At 40.8% G+C, this 16299-nt stretch overlaps 2 protein-coding genes across 17 annotated transcripts in view; one reads left to right on the top strand and one right to left on the bottom strand.

Annotated features, from left to right (window-relative positions):
* Positions 1 to 3049, bottom strand: part of LOC109411457 (epsin-1) — a 66605-nt gene extending 63556 nt beyond the window's left edge. For 3 of the 16 annotated variants that reach the window (XR_009998122.1, XR_009998123.1, XM_062854565.1), the window contains exon 1: positions 192 to 1025. The gene's annotated coding sequence lies outside the window, so the exon portion shown is untranslated. Of the gene's footprint in view, positions 1 to 191; positions 1035 to 2876 lie in introns of those variants that run through there. The other 13 variants (XM_062854561.1, XM_029870185.2, XM_029870176.2 and 10 more) reach the window with 10 other exon arrangements.
* Positions 1 to 16299, top strand: part of LOC134288750 (uncharacterized) — a 126066-nt gene that overhangs the window by 34107 nt on the left and 75660 nt on the right. The window lies entirely within an intron of this gene.

The following is a 16299-nucleotide window of genomic DNA, read 5'->3' on the forward strand; positions in this document are numbered from 1 at the left end:
GGTAAGACGGGAGAACATAATCCAAAAAATATAAATAAATAGATCTAATAAGGAAGAACGAATTATTTCTATATTGGTAATAATCAAGCACATTCTCATAAATAGTTATGATAATCAGACAAACTAAATAACATGAAACTAACACAATAAATAAAAAAGATACAAAAAAAAAACAGTTATAAAACACTTACCAAGAGAGAAAACCGAGAAGTAAAAAGGAATGTAGAGTAGTATCTTGCTTATTCCCGGCAGAGGCAAATTCCTCGAAAAAACAAAGCAATGTTTTCTATATATTGTACTGATTGAAAGGTGGGCGGGAGCAACGCAAAATTCTTGACCTCCAAGGAAATGAAAACCGCTTTTCTTCTCCTTCTTCTTCTCAGTTTTGCTGTTGCTGTTTTTGGGGTTGCTTACTTTCAGTACTGCTCTCTCTCTCTCTATCCGATGGATGATGGTTGATTGACTGTGGCCGATGGATTTATGCAGATATTGCGCGTGTGTTGTTGCTCGAGAAGAAGATTGCTCGCAATTTTTACGATGTATACACAATTGCTTCGACTGGTGCTGCAACTGTTTCAGACTTGCTTTTTTTTTGCTTTTCACTGCGTTTCTATTTCACTTCACTCTTTCCTCGTCGATATCCCACTTACGTATTCCGAACGCAAAATTTAGAACACTTCACAACGGGATTTTGATTTCACTATTTTGCTTCTTCAATTCAAGACATGCTCTGCGTGCTGGTGGTGATGGTGAACAATAAGGAAATTCAATGCTTTTTTAGAAACTTCGTAACTTCCCTTCGATGTAATGTCACTTCCTCAATTTGTTTTCCAATATTGCCCTGTGACTGACGACTGGTGGGATCAGTATTTTTTACGTAGTCGTCATCACCGCCGTCGCCACAATTACACTGGTACTCTCGGTCTGTCGACCACACAGTCAGTCAGTCAGTCCCTCAGTATGTATATGATGGTATAGTATTTGGTTTTACAACGGAGCACCGTGCACGGTGCGGACGGGAGGACAGCCAGCTCGCGTATTATTCATTGAGAAATGACGGTGATGGTGCGATGGCTCCGACTAACACACAAATCCAGCGTAACATTCGAAGAGGCAAATCTTCATATAACTTCAGTGAGAGTTGATTAAATTTTAAGCAGGCTATTTAAAACAAATGCATTTAATTTAAAACATCCAAAGTTTTTATGGTCTTTGTTCGATAATTTTACCTTTTTTCTGTTTTCTATTCATTATCTCGTTTCTCTACCGAAAAGAAACATTAATCAAACAAGAACAACAATGATATGATTTTTTTTTTAGAAGGGTAGTTTCTTTATTTTGTATTTAAATATGCTGCTATATTCAATAACCAAAATGCAGAATCATTGCATAATACACCAATAATACACCAAGGTTTGGTTCATTATAGGTGAATTAAATCAGTTTTTTTATTATATCATTGTGACTTTCAACTAATGCTAATTCTTAATTAAGATACCAAGCCTAGAATTAAAGTGAACCAGTTTATGCAGAGCAAATTTGATTTGAAATTTTGCTGTACCTAGTTTTTAATTTTTACGTGGTAACGCTATAACGTAAGTATGTAGTTTTTACGTAATTTCACGCTCTGTTCGAGTATTTCCTAAGAATTTTTAAGTCCGAGCATGACCTTAATCATAAGAAGGGATTTTTAAAATATTAAAAATGTTTTTGAACAACAAATACGGAAATCTTGAACTTATTTCTGATGTAATTAGTCCTAAAGGTATTTCGGTGAAATTACTAAACGCAATTATTCTTAAAGTAACTTGAAGTAAAAACTCGCAGAAGAATAATTAACTCATAAGTTGGTCTCTGGAATAAAAATATATGAATTCTTGATAAAAAAATCCAAAATTTGGGTGACATATTGGATGAATGTTCCACAATTCTATTCTCTTCTATTATTTATTTATGTTTTAAAGTATTTTGTTATATGTACTAACAAGTTTAAAGATAAAAAACTATTTTAAACATGTTGAGGCAAAGAATAGGTATTTAACAAATCTTACGCTAGAAATAAACTTGGTTTTCTTCTGCGTTGGTGTTCAATGCATACACAGATAGCGGGACTTTGACAGCTCTGCTGTTGCATGACCAACGCAAGGTAAACATCGCGAAAGGCCAGGTAACTCCACACATCCACAAGTGCACCAGACTGAGCAATGAATCGTATATGTACCTACACGATCTTGATTTTTAGAGTTTCAAAGTGTAGTGTTTCTCTAAAATTATTTGTAGTTTATCAGAAGTACATATTTACATTTACATTTATTTTTCAAATAATACGGCAACCTGCCAGCTTAAGCCATACATCATGTCAAGGACACATATTTCTTCATAATAACAATTGGAAGTTTTTTGAGTAATAAATAAGTATAGTAAAAATATAATCAATTTAAAAAAAAATGCAATTTGTATTATTTCTGAAACGACATGTTATTTTTTAAATTTAGATCATGTAAAGGAATAAAGGTGAAGAAGAGCATAGAGTTTACAGCCTTTTCGATTTGTTACGCTGAGCCTATGTCCAGGCCATCCGAGCCTGGCGACGGACGAGGCCAGACGATTCACACAACTAAAATCAATTACACAATCCAGCCCGTACGGTTCTGTCACAATGCTCGCACACAACCCCAGCAATCAGGTCAGCAGAATTTCGCCCACTTTTCATCACAAGAAAAAAAACGAAAATCATCGGCTTTTCTTCCGTTTATGGGACATTCTGCAGTCTCTTGGCTAGATACACCATCATCACTGTCTTCCTAATTTTGCACTCAACAAACGTCGTCACCATTTCTTTCGATTTCTTCTATCTTGCACAACAAAATCCGTACCGCACACAGTGCATTAGAGCTCCGATAAAAATGGATTTCATGGATTATTCGAAGGAAAAAGATGTTACCACTGTGACTAATAGGAAATTTGGACAAATCGCAACAATAAAACTCGCGAATGTTTCCTCTGCACCCTCTTTACACGATGACGAACGAAGTCATACTGAACTGACAGACGGCTGGACAACACGCTGACAGCATCCAAGCATCCAAGTCAGGTCGACCGTCACAGCATGGGGGGTGATAAAGCTTCGAACGCAATGACGCGATAATTCTTGCGTGGATATAGGGAAGAGGAACCATCTCGGCAGGGGTCCTATTTTGGGCACTTTTCTGCTATAATTACGCTATAATTACTACGAAACCAGCCCGCAAACGAGCGAGAAGTGACGCGCTGGTCTTCAAAACCGAGGCAGACACATACGCCGAGGTGCTGAAGGCCATGCGAGGCGAGAATCGTCTCTAACCGTTAGACGCGGATGTAAAAAGCATTCGGCGCACCAGGACTGGAGAGATGATGCTAGTGCTGAAGAATAAAGCAGCTAATAAAAGTACATCCTACAAAGCACTAGCCCAACAGGTACTTGGCGAAAAGTGCAGGTTAGAGCCCTAACGGCGGAGGCAACTCTACAGTGTAAAAACCTGGACGAGATTACCGACGCAGAGGAGCCGCACTTAAACAGCAGTGTGAGATAGATATACCAAGTGCATCGATCCGCCTGCGTAAGGGTCCGGCTGGCACGCAGATTGCCGCGTTCAAACTCCGAATAAGGCGATTTCAGTCGGGAAGATCAAGGTAGCTTGGTCAGTGTGCCCGCTCAGCATATACGAGCCGCCAGTGGCGTGCTTCAAGTGCTTTGAGCAAGGGCATAAGTCCTGGGCATGCAAAGGCCCAGACCGAAGTAAGCTCTGCAGGAAGTGTGGAGTAGAAGGCCATATCGCCAGGGAGTGCAACTCTGCACCAAAATGCCTGATTTGAACGGCGAACAAGGACCACACGACAGGCGGGCCTAAATGTCCAGGCACGCGAGGAGGTCGAAGTTCCAAACGATAATGCAGGTTACACAACTAAACCTGAACCACTGTGAAGCCGCACAACAGTTGCTATGGCAGTCACTCTCGGAGTCAAGTACAGACATCGCACTACTATCGGACCCATACCGCATCTCTCCCGATAACGCAAACTGGGTAGCGGATAAGGCCTAGCTAGCGGCGATCTGTACAACCGGTCGTTTTGCGGTCCAGGAAATAGTTTCCACGTCGCACGAGGGCTTCGCAATAGCGAAGATCAACGGGGTATACTACTGCAGTTGTTATGCCCCTCCCAGGTGGACGATACACCAGTTCTCGTCTATGCTGGAATCGTTAACAAGCGCAATGGTGGGATTGAGTCCCGTGGTCATCGGTGGAGACTTCAACGCCTGGGCGATTGAGTGGGGTAGCCGCTTGACTAACGCGAGAGGTTGGGCCTTACTCGAAGCTATGGCTAGACTAAACCTACAGTACGAATGGTGCAGAGTCCATCATTGATGTAACCTTCTGGAGCCCGGGTCTAAATCCTAGCTCGGACTGGAGGGTCGACGATGGATACACGCATAGTGACCATCTGGCGATTCGATACAGAGTGGAACACGGAGGAAGACGGTCACAGCCGAAGGTCATCGACCGTCATCGGGGATGGCTGACCTCGCGATTCGATAGGCCGGCATTTGTGGAGCGATTGTTTATGGAGAGTAACACCGACGATCTATCCAGCGATGATCTTGTCGGAACCCTAAGCCGTGCATGTGACCCAGAAATGGACGCAAACCGGTGTACTGGTGGTGTCCAGAAATCGCAAAACTCCGCGCATCCTGTTTAAGAGCTAGAAGGAGGATGCAAAGGGCTCGTACCGATGAGGATAGAATTGAACGAAACGAGGCCTACAGGGCGGCTAAACTGGCACTGAATAAAGAGATTAAGACTCGTAAGCGGGCGTGCTTCGAAAATCTCTGCCAGGCAGCCAACACGACCCCATGGGGTGATGCCTACAGAGTAGTCATGGCCAAAACGAAGAGCGCGTCAGCACCCCCAGAACCCGATCAGAAAGGCATAACAAAATTATAACCGATTGAGTTATTTATTTCAAAAAATTTTCATAACAGAATGAGTTATAAAATTCGCCGGTTAGGTGTTAAAATAACAAAAATTATAACAAAAATTGCTCTAGCCATAACATAATTATAACAGGTCTTGATACAATTTTAACAAATTTATAACAACGTGAGATATAATAAATCTTGGAATGATCGAAAAATTATAACACATGTTGTTATAAATTAGATATAAATATATTGGGTAAAAATTGAGTTGGGTAAATTTTAACTCATTTTTTGGTTAATTTTTATTAAGAGTGTTATTTATTTTTAGCGAAAAGTTTTTTGTACAAAAAACTTGCCCCACTTAGTATGTAAAAAACCCACACCCAGACGGGAATCGAACCAAGGACGCCAGCCTTCAACTACAATCCGGCGCCTTTATCCATGAGGCCATTGCAGCACTTGAAGTGAGGGGAGGTTTAAGATCAAGTGGTTCTTCGTTTTGGTGGCTGGTCTATAAATAGACTCGTTTGTCCAACGCACAGGCGAGGGAAACTATGACGTCACATAAAAGTATTCTTGATACAATTGATCGCAATTACGTCATCTTAGGATATAATAACAAAAGTGGATATAATTTAGTTACAATTGCAACTCAAGAATGTGCTCTGCATTTTAGCATGTTTTGTCTCGTGATTCAGACCAGAAATAAATGTCGTATCTTCTTTAAAGTGGTAAAGATAGTCAATGGCTCTCAGACATTGAAAAGAGTGGTACAGTAATGTTCCGATTTTATCATCCCCTTTCCATAAATGTTTTCAAACACTGTAAAAATCTATATGCGTTTTCAATATTTTGAACGTTGGAAAGCACGCATACAAACTTCATCCTGAAGAAGAGGGAGGAGATTTTCCCTAAAATGTAACAGGGCATTAATAAAAAAATGAAGGTCTAACGCGTGGAGGGGGTGATAAAGTCGGAACATAACTGTATACAATTTCACCTTTTCTTGGCGCTAGCGAGATAATTAGGCTCAGTGTACCAGTTATGGCTATAGTACCTCAAATTCACCATAGTTCATTTTCAACCTTTAAAGATACAAATCAACAAGAAAAAAATCGTGAACAACAGATCACGATCACAAAAGATGATTGCAATCATTCAAACTTCACAATTTGCTCAAATTATGGTAGAAATAAATCATTTTCCTTAACTTTTCGGCCTCCTTGCACCCTATTTCGCCATAGTGTACCAGTTATGGCAACTCCCATAAGGAATGCATGTAAATAGAGCGAAGTGGAACCCAAATTAACAAATGTGTCCATAACTGGTACAGGGTTCCTATCATTGGCACACGCCGTAATAAATACTAAAAGTAGTTTTGGCTCCGTTTCTATATTTTTCCTGTAAAGTATTGAAACAAATCAATCATTTGACTTATTGTTTACATTCGTCGGTCTTCTTCTTATTTTTGTAGAAATAGTTTTTCTTAGGTAGTGCGATAACTGGTACAGGCACCCTATCTAATGTTTCTCACCATAAAGGAAGTTCCTGCCTAGCAAAGTTATGCAGTAGTCTTGTGATTGGAAATTACATCACTTTGGGGGTTAGTATGCATTCCTGGAGATTGTCAGATTTAGGTGGCTTGTGAAATAAAAAAATAAGTGTTTAAAGCCCAATTTAAACATTATGGTACAAGAATTGACATACTAAAGCAACTTTGTGAGTTTTGCTTTGCCTCGTGATCTCATATAATGTTTTTATTTTCAGCAAAAATACTCACAACAAGCAATTTCCTCAAGTATTCCAAGCTACTAAATACTTCACTAAATACTAAGTATTCCAACTTCGAACTTCGGTATTTGCCTTGGCATTTGCTCAATATGCATGACGATGTCCATCAACATATCGATAATATTCTGCTATTGATTGGTTTTTCAAAAGCTTTTAACAGGGTTTCTCATTTTGAACTGCTGCAGAGATTATCACATCTATTGGATTTTCGTTGAGATTCTGTGTCACTGAGTAAATCCTATTTGAATAACCGCTTTCAAATAGAGGAAGTTAAAGCAAATCATTCTAGCCCGATCGGTATTCCATCGGGAGTGCTACAAGGATCGGTTTCAGAACCATTGCTGTTAGCCTTATGTGCCAACGGCCTTCCATCATCTTTGAAAGTATGTAATATCTATATTAGCTCAAAAAATCGTTTTTGCTCCACACCGCTTACTGGGGGAACAGGGTCGTTGAAATATGATGAAATTGGAGTCACGTAAAAATCACCAGTTGCGACGCCCTGATTGAACTATTTGATGGGCATCACTGCAATTAGCAGTGAAACATAGTAGCCATGATTTCTGTGTTCTATCTTTGGACCCATATACAGCAGCAATGTTGCCTGCTGGGAAGCTGGAGGATCACTGTTAAAGTTTTTCCAGTTCGATGAAAATCGATAACTAATTAATCAGCCGTCCGATTTCAAAGCGGTCTTCGGCAAAGTTGTAGCTAATAAAGTTGCCTATGAGTATCAGGGTTCAATTAATCATCTTAGACAGTTGGGAAAATGTTACGGTCGATTGAATGAAAAACGTCGTTTTCCCGTAGTAATTCCCATATAAACTTTGAAGGGCTTGTGCAGTCTCAATTTTCAACCAAATTAGCTCAAATTTTGGGAGGAGACATAGATTCTGGTTACAAATCGAATAAGCGGTGTGGAGCAAAAACGATTTTTTGAACCACGCTAATCTACATGTTTGCAGATGATCAGCAGCTGTATTTCTACTGAATTATTATGAACGTTAATTGGATGGCATATATTTAAGTCATGTTATTTTACAACGAACATTCACGATAAAATAATAGCATGAAACCAGCTCACCCATTTATGCGAATATGGCTTTGCTGCTGCCGAACCACCGCACACTACTCTATCAAAGTTTCTAATGGTAAACGATTGCAAAAATTATTACATCAGTTTGATTTCAGTAGAGATTTTGTATCATTGCTTTAATCCTATTTGAATACCGCTCTCAAATTGTAAGTGGATGTTAAACGAAATCATTCAAACATCAGTGGAGGATTGTGACAATTAAAACTTATTACAGGAATGTTGACAGTTTCGATGAAAACCATCCTTTTCAAATCCCTTTTGATGCCTCGAGGCTCACTTATCATATAGATTGGAATTAATATTAAACGCTTCTGTAGCTGCATATAATTGTTTGAGATGTGTCTAGATACTCTAGTACTACTAGTAGCACTCGTGTCCTGAATAAAGGTAGCCAATATCAGTGGAGCACGCTTAATTTTTTTAGCACTAATATATGTGTAACCCTAATAGACCAAATCCGTGGCGCTCAACGAGTGACTAAGACTTACATAGATCGAAAATCAGCTCGTGCAACCACTTACGCGAATATTTTGCAATAATTTCGGCATGGGAACCACGTTTGGTTTACAAATCACCTTGGAATACCAAAACATGTTGGTATTTGACAAAAATTGACGACAAACATGCCTAAAGGTCCAATCTGCAAAAGAGAGGCTCTCTTTGTTCTGATTCTCATTAAATTATCACGATGTCACATTTTTACAATTTGTTATGTGTAGATCAAAAAAGGGTTGCTTTATCTACCTTCTGACATGAGAAAAATCCAAATTCATAAATACAAGTACGTTGTAATCAAAATAGAGGAGACTTAAAGAGAGTCTCTCATCTGCAGATAACCCCTATAGGCATGTTTGTCGTCAAATGGGAGCGTACGAGTAATTTTGAAATTTGTGTAAATGTTAATCGTTCAATGAATGCCATGCAAAAGTGTAAACATTGGTTCTCCGTGAGTAGTGGCTGGCCCATATAGCCACAGCTGTAAGGGCGTGGGTAGGGTATCCAGCAAGACCACGCTGGGTGTGAAGAGTTCGATTTCCGGTGGGTCCAGGAACTTTGCATAAAGGAAATTTTCTTGCCTTCCTTGGGCATAGAGTATCTTCGTGCCACATGCAAAATGGTCATTGGCAGCGGCAGCTCTCAGTTAATAACTTATGCTGAGAAGCTGGATTTGACCCAGTGGGGACGTTACGTCAAGACGAAGAATTAGTATGGGAGTGAAGAGTATGGCTGTACACCACAGAGCGGCGAAATTGCGCACCAAACACCACCTGTAACATATTCATTTGACATACACTTCATTTTCAAAACTATAACTGAGTTTGTTATAATGTTGATATAAAGATGATCAACATGAATTTATTTTGATTATAACTGATCTTGTTATAATTCTGATATAATTATATCAGGTTTTCAGATCAATTCTGTCAAATATATCTAAATATAACAAACGTTGATATATATATCAACCGTTGATATAATTTTGTTACATTTTTGTTATGCCTTTCTGATCGGGAACGCTCCTCAGAGATGCTGCAGAAGATCGTGGAAACGCTGTTCCCGCGCCACGATACAAGACCATGGGCCCCCGTTCCCTATAGCCAAACCGGCCATAGCGAGGTAGCCCCGGTGACGAACGACGAACTCATTGCAATAGCGAAGTCGCTTAAGTTGAACAAGGCTCCGGGTCCGGACGGTATCCCGACATTAGCCATCAAGACCGCCATCGAGGCTAAGCCTGACATGTTCAGAATGGCTATGCAGATGTGCCTAGACAGAGGCAAATTTCCGAAGAGGTGGAAAAGGCAAAGATTGGTTCTACTGCCCAAACCCGGGAAACCACCTGGCGACCCGTCGGCATACAGATCTATCTGCCTGCTGGACACCGCCGGAAAACTGTTGGAACGGATCATTCTGTCGAGGCTGATGGTCTATACCGAGAAACCCGATGACTCTGGTCTCTCGGATAACCAGTTCGGCTTCCGGAAGGGTCGATCGACGGTGGACGCTATTAGGGCTCTAACCAAAACAGCCGAGATAGCGCTCCAAAAGAAGCGAACAGGAATCCGCTATTGCGCGATCGTCACGCTGGACGTTAAGAATGCGTTCAACAGCGTCAGCTGGATCGCCATTGAGTGCGCAATCACCACCTAGGACTCCCGGTTAGCTTATGCCGGATATTGGAGAGCTACTTCCAGAATAGGGTGCTAATCTATGACACCGAGGAAGGCGAGAGGAGCTACAACATTACCACAGGGGTCCATCTTGGGCCCGGTACTATGGAACGCGGCGTATGATGGCGTATTGAGGCTCAAACTTCCACCGGGCGTAAAGCTGGTCGGCTTCGCCGATGATATTACCCTCGTGGTATACGGCGAGTCGATAGAGGAAGTGGAACTGACAGCAACTCACGCAATTGGCATAGTGGAGGAATGGATGAGGTCGAGACATTCGGCACTCGCGCCCCACAAAACGGAGGTGGTGGTGACAAACAACCGCAAGTCTGAACAGCAGGCAGTGGTCACCACACGTGGATGCACGATCAACTCTAAGCGCTCACTGAAGCAATTGGGGGTCATGATCGACGATAAGCTGAAATTCGGAAGCCACGAAGAATATGCCTGGAAAAAAGCAAGCATGGCGATAATGGCATTGTCAAAGATAATGTCAAATAGCTCGGCAATAGTCTCGAGCAAGCGTAAGCTGCTCGCGGCAGTAGCGGTCTCCATACTACGGTATGGCGCCGCTGCATGGTCGAAGGCACTAGTGGTCAATCGAAACGTGAAGCGACTTGAGAGTACCCACAGGCTGATGTGCCTTAGGGTGGTGAGCGCATACCGCACGGTCTCACAGGACGCAGTATGTGTGCTAGCGAGCATGATGTCCATAGCTTTAGTGGTGGCAGAGGATGACGAATGTTTCGAGCGACGCGGCATAAGAGGCGCGAGGCGTATCGCCAGAACCTCGTCTATGCTGAAGTGGCAGAGGGAATTCCTCCAGCAAGGGTAGATGGACACATAGGCTCATACCGAACGTGTCCATGAGGACGAGCAGGCCCCATGGCGAGGAGAATTTTCACTTGACTCAATTTCTGTCAGGCCATGGGTGCTTTAGGTGGTATCTGCACAGATTGGGACATGCAGGCTCCCCCGCATGTCCGGAGTGTGCAGACTGCGACGAGACCGCGGAGCATGTGCTCTTCGAATGTCCACGTTTCGTGGAGCAAAGGTCGAGTATGCAGGAGGTATGCGGTAGAGATATCACGCCTGACAACATTGTTGAAAGGATGTGTATGGGGGCGGACAAGTGGGACTCTGTTACTTCCACGGTTTCTCGAATCGTACTTGAACTACAGAGTAAATGGCGAGCCGAACAACAGCTGGTTGAGTTGGCCCCCCTTCCCCATCCAGGAGCTTGAGTTCAATGGGTAGTCTAAGTACTAGCCAGGGCCCGAGCCTCCAGGGGAGAGTGAACAACTTAAGGCGGTAGCTGGTGGAACGCTTACTATTAGTGTGTACTCATGTACGGTCCCTCCCTTCTCGAAGTCATCCCTAACGGGCGTACCGCGAAGGTAAAAAAAAGTGACTACAGCAACCGAATGATCAATCATCACATTAAGGCTTTACGGGGCATCATCAGAATCATCAATCATTGCACTTAAACTTTGAAGATGCAAATCTGGAGTTCTACTGCAGCAAATGGGCTGAAAATGTGATCGTTTGTATGCTTACTTGTGATGAACAATCGACTTAATTTTCAGTTAGATCAGTCTACTGGAACTGGAGATTTCCATCGCCAAAGATTTGAGATCCACGATGATGAGAGAGATGGAAGATAGCAAAATTAACATGGCGTCCCGTATCACCTTAACGGATGGTTCTCGTATGAACACCGTAAGCAAATCTTACCGTTTACCGAACACCCCACCACCATTCATTGATAAGGACCAATTTTTCAACTTCAGCATAATCAACGTGCACAGTCCACACTCCGGAAGCACTGATGATGACAAGGAGACATACCACGGGCAGGTCGAACGCGAGTACGGCCGCTGTCCAAGCCACGACGTCAACGTCATCTAGATTTTATAGTATTTTATGAATGAAAATTTGACAGGAGGTGGCGTCCTAACCCTGGGCTGCAAAACGGTGAGTCGATAAGGAGAGCCTTCAACATAGCTCTGGTAGTCACAAGTTCCTACCTCATACATCTACGGGTCAAGCGATGACAAATACCGCCAGCTAAGAGTTGAGCTTAGCTGATAGTGCAGCCTGGGCACTGTTGTCCTTCTGACTTCAGCTGGATTGGGGGGGGTACGACCCGAGCGTCTGTTCTACCATTGGGCAAATCTGGCTGAGACATCGATTTTTTGTGAATCGATTCGAATCGGATCAGCAGAACCGATTCGACGATTTAATCGAATGCTTTGAATCAATGTTTTTACATATCATAAAATATTACAAAACTAAAATGATTCGTTTGCTGAACGTTGAACTTTCATGGTATGTTTTATTGTCGGGCCGCCACCAAACCGGACTTCGCACAATCAAGTCGCGACGCGACCCAACTCGCGACACGGTGCTTCATTTACCGTTATAATAAAATAAAAATGACCATCAAAACCTTAAACGCCATTCTTTTTCTTTATCATTCCTACACCTCTGGACAAATTTTTAAAAAAATCGTTAGACGAAATTTTGAGTTACGCCCTTTTAAAGGGCCTAACCCCTAAAAAATCAGGGTTTCTATAGAAAAACATCATATTTCATAACGGAAGCATGCTTCTGCCAACAAAATTTGAAACGCCATTCTCTTTCTTTATCATTCCTACACCTCTGGATAAATTTTTAAATTAATCGTTAGACGAAATTTTGAGTTATGCCCTTTTAAAGGGCCTAACCCCTACAAAATCAGGGTTTCTATAGAAAAATATCATATTTCATAACGGAAGCATGCTTCTGCCAACAAAATTTGAAACGCCATTCTCTTCCTTTATCATTCCTACACCTCTGGAAAATTTTTTGAAATAATCGTTAGGCGAAATTTTGAGTTATGCCCTTTTAAAGGGCCTAACCCCTAAAAAATCAGGGTTTCTATAGAAAAACATCATATTTCATAACGGAAGCATGCTTCTGCCAACAAAATTTGAAACGCCATTCCCTTCCTTTATCATTCCTACACCTCTGGAAAATTTTTTGAAATAATCGTTAGGCGAAATTTTGAGTTATGCCCTTTTAAAGGGCCTAACCCCTAAAAAATCAGGGTTTCTATAGAAAAACATCATATTTCATAACGGAAGCATGCTTCTGCCAACAAAATTTGAAACGCCATTCTCTTTCTTTATCATTCCTACACCTCTGGATAAATTTTTAAAATAATCATTAGACGAAATTCTGAGTTACGCCCTTTTAAAGGGCCTAACCCCTTTAGAATCAGGGTTTCTATAAAAAATCATCATATTTCATAACAAAAGCATGCCTTGAAGTCCCAAGTAATGAAACGTATCATAAATAATGCTACAATTTGATACTATGCGCTTGTATTGGCTATTTGTATTGATGTTTGTATAAAAAATGGCCATTACGCTAATATAAGGGAAGTATTTTCAAACATGTAGGAAGCAATCATTTTTGTATCAATTGCCATTCATAGCGTGGGACGTAAGATTTTTGTATTGCTTTTTTATAGACAAAACAAGCAATGACATGCGCCTTTGTCATTCGTTAGTTTAATTGGTGAATGCCGTTTTCAATTAATAAACATACAAAAATAAGGATTGAGATGATCAATTGTAATGATAGTTCTATATGTAACTGCTAAACTACGTTACCGAAGAATAAACATGATTAAATGAAACTAAGTTTTATAATAAGTACTTATGACCTTCAAATGGGCGTAACTGGAGAATTTGATCGACATTTTTTTTGAAATTCAGTTTATGGGTGTGCTATAACTATATAAGTGAAAAAGTAAATGAACTGTCGTTTATGTTTTTCATTGTATATTGTTCTGGCTATAATAGTAAATGTAGCCAACAACGTCCGTATCCTACAGGTTAAAGAATACTTCCCTTATACTGGCGTTATGGCTAATTTTTATACAAAATGAAGTCAATATTAGTGCATAGTATCAAATTGTAGCATTGATTATAATACTTTTTTATTATTTGGGACTTTGAAGCATGCTTCTGTTATGTAATATGATGGTATTCTATAGAAACCCCTATTTTTTAAGGGGTAAGGCCCTTTAAAAGGGCGTAACTCAAAATTTCGTCTAACGATTATTTAAAAAAAAAATCCAGAGGTGTAGGAATGATAAAGAAAGAGAATGGCGTTTCAAATTTTGTTGGCAGAAGCATGCTTCCGTTATGAAATATGATGTTTTTCTATAGAAACCCTGATTTTTTAGGGGTTAGGCCCTTTAAAAGGGCGTAACTCAAAATTTCGTCTAACGATTTTTTTAAAAATTTGTCCAGAGGTGTAGGAATGATAAAGAAAAAGAATGGCGTTTAAGGTTTTGATGGTCATTTTTATTTTATTATAACGGTAAATGAAGCACCGTGCGCGACGTTTTTTAATCATGTCAAAAGTAGTGCGCATCCTTCCCGTTGTTGTCAGCCACACAGCGCACTAGATGCGAAACAGTTGCGACACCTGTGGACCAAGAAAATGGCAATTTTTGATTGAATGTCAGTCTTGATTCCAACCGGTCCAGTCCTGAGAGAGATTACTCCATATCTATGAGGTGGATTGTCTAACAGCCCCGAGAGTAATTCTCCCAGAATCCTGTGATGGATTGTCTCAGAATCCTAAGAGAAGCTTTCCCTTGGGATTCTCCCAAAATGTTCCAGAATCCTAAGAGGGATTATCCCAGAACCCTGAATAGGATTATCCCAGAATCCTTAGATAAATTCTCCCAGAAGCCTGAGAAGAATTCCAAGAGCGGTCCACATTCTCGAAATAAATTCATCTAGAATACTGAGAGAGATTCTCACAAATACAAAGATTTTCGGAATTCAAAGATGAATTCCCTATGAAACTTAAAAGAAATGACCCTGAATCCTGAAACGGGTAGCTTGGAACCCTAAGAAGGGTTACTCCAGAATCCTGAGAAAGGTTCCTTCAAAAAACTGTGCGAGATTGCCAGAGAAACCTGAGATATACTCTCACAGAATTCTGGGAGATAGGATTCCTCCAGAATCCTTCTAAGTATTCTCCCAGAATTCCTAAAATATCCTGGATGGAATCCATTGAATGCTGAGAATAATTCTGCAGAATCCCGAAAGGTATTCCTCAGAATTCTACGAGTGATTCCCCAGCATCTAGAGGAGTATCATAAGAGGGGTAATTCCAGATTCTTGTATCTATGAACATAAGAGAGATTTTTCCAAAAATCAGAGAAGGATTCTCTGGAATTCTGAGAGGTATTCTCACATAAACCAGAAAATTACCGCAGATTCCTGAAAGACATTTCCCTAGAATATTTGAAAGGACTCCCCTAAACTCTGGAAAGGATTGTCCCAGAGTTCTGAGAGTGATTCCTCTAGAATTCTTTAAACTATTACACCATAATCTCAAGAGAATTTTCCCATAATTTTGCCAAGTATTTTCCCTGATTACTAAAAGGGATTCTCCCAGAATCCTGAAAAGGGTTTCTGGGAGCAACTGTTCCAGAACACAGAAAACAGAATTCTACTGGGATTCTCGTAGAAAGCTGAGAAGGATTTCTTCCGTACCCTAAGAGGAATCACAAAATCTATGCGAGGGATTCTCTAAAATCCAAATTTCTCTAGAGAATTCTGCCCAGAATCTCGTGAGAGATTCTTCAATAATTAATAATTCTGAAAGAAAGTGTCTTAGAATCTTGAAAAATATAGCGCCAGAATCCCAAGGATTTCTCCAGAATCATGAGATAAGTTTCCCAGAATCTTGAGAGATATTTCCCCAGAATCCTGACGGGGATAACCCAGAATGCCGATTTTTCAGAGAATCTGGGGAAGAGTACCTGCAGAATACTTAGTTATATTCCCCCGGAATTTTGAGAAATATTGCCCCACAATTCTGAGAGGAATTTCGCCACAATTCTGAGAATGCCGAGTATGATTCTCTAAGGAGTCTGAGAGGAGTTCCTGGAGATGCTGAGAAAGACTTCCTCAGGATTCTCAGTGGGCTCCTCCAGGGTCTTCCAGAATCCTTAGAGGGATCAGCCCAGATCATCCAGAAATTTCTTAGAATCCTGAAAGGGATTTCTCCCTTGGTAGGGAACCCTGGTGGGGAATACCCCAAAATCCTAAAATGAACTCCCTTAGAATACAGAGATTCCTTAGAATTCTGATAGGCATTCCCGCATAATACTGTTGAGAAAAAAAAACCCTCCACAATTTTTAAAGGGACAATTTCAGAAATATATCTCTAGATCGGCCAATTTTAAAGCTACAAAAAAACTGTCTTCAGCAAAC

The sequence above is a fragment of the Aedes albopictus genome, chromosome 2, assembly GCF_035046485.1.
Source record: "Aedes albopictus strain Foshan chromosome 2, AalbF5, whole genome shotgun sequence".
NCBI lineage: Eukaryota > Metazoa > Arthropoda > Insecta > Diptera > Culicidae > Aedes > Aedes albopictus.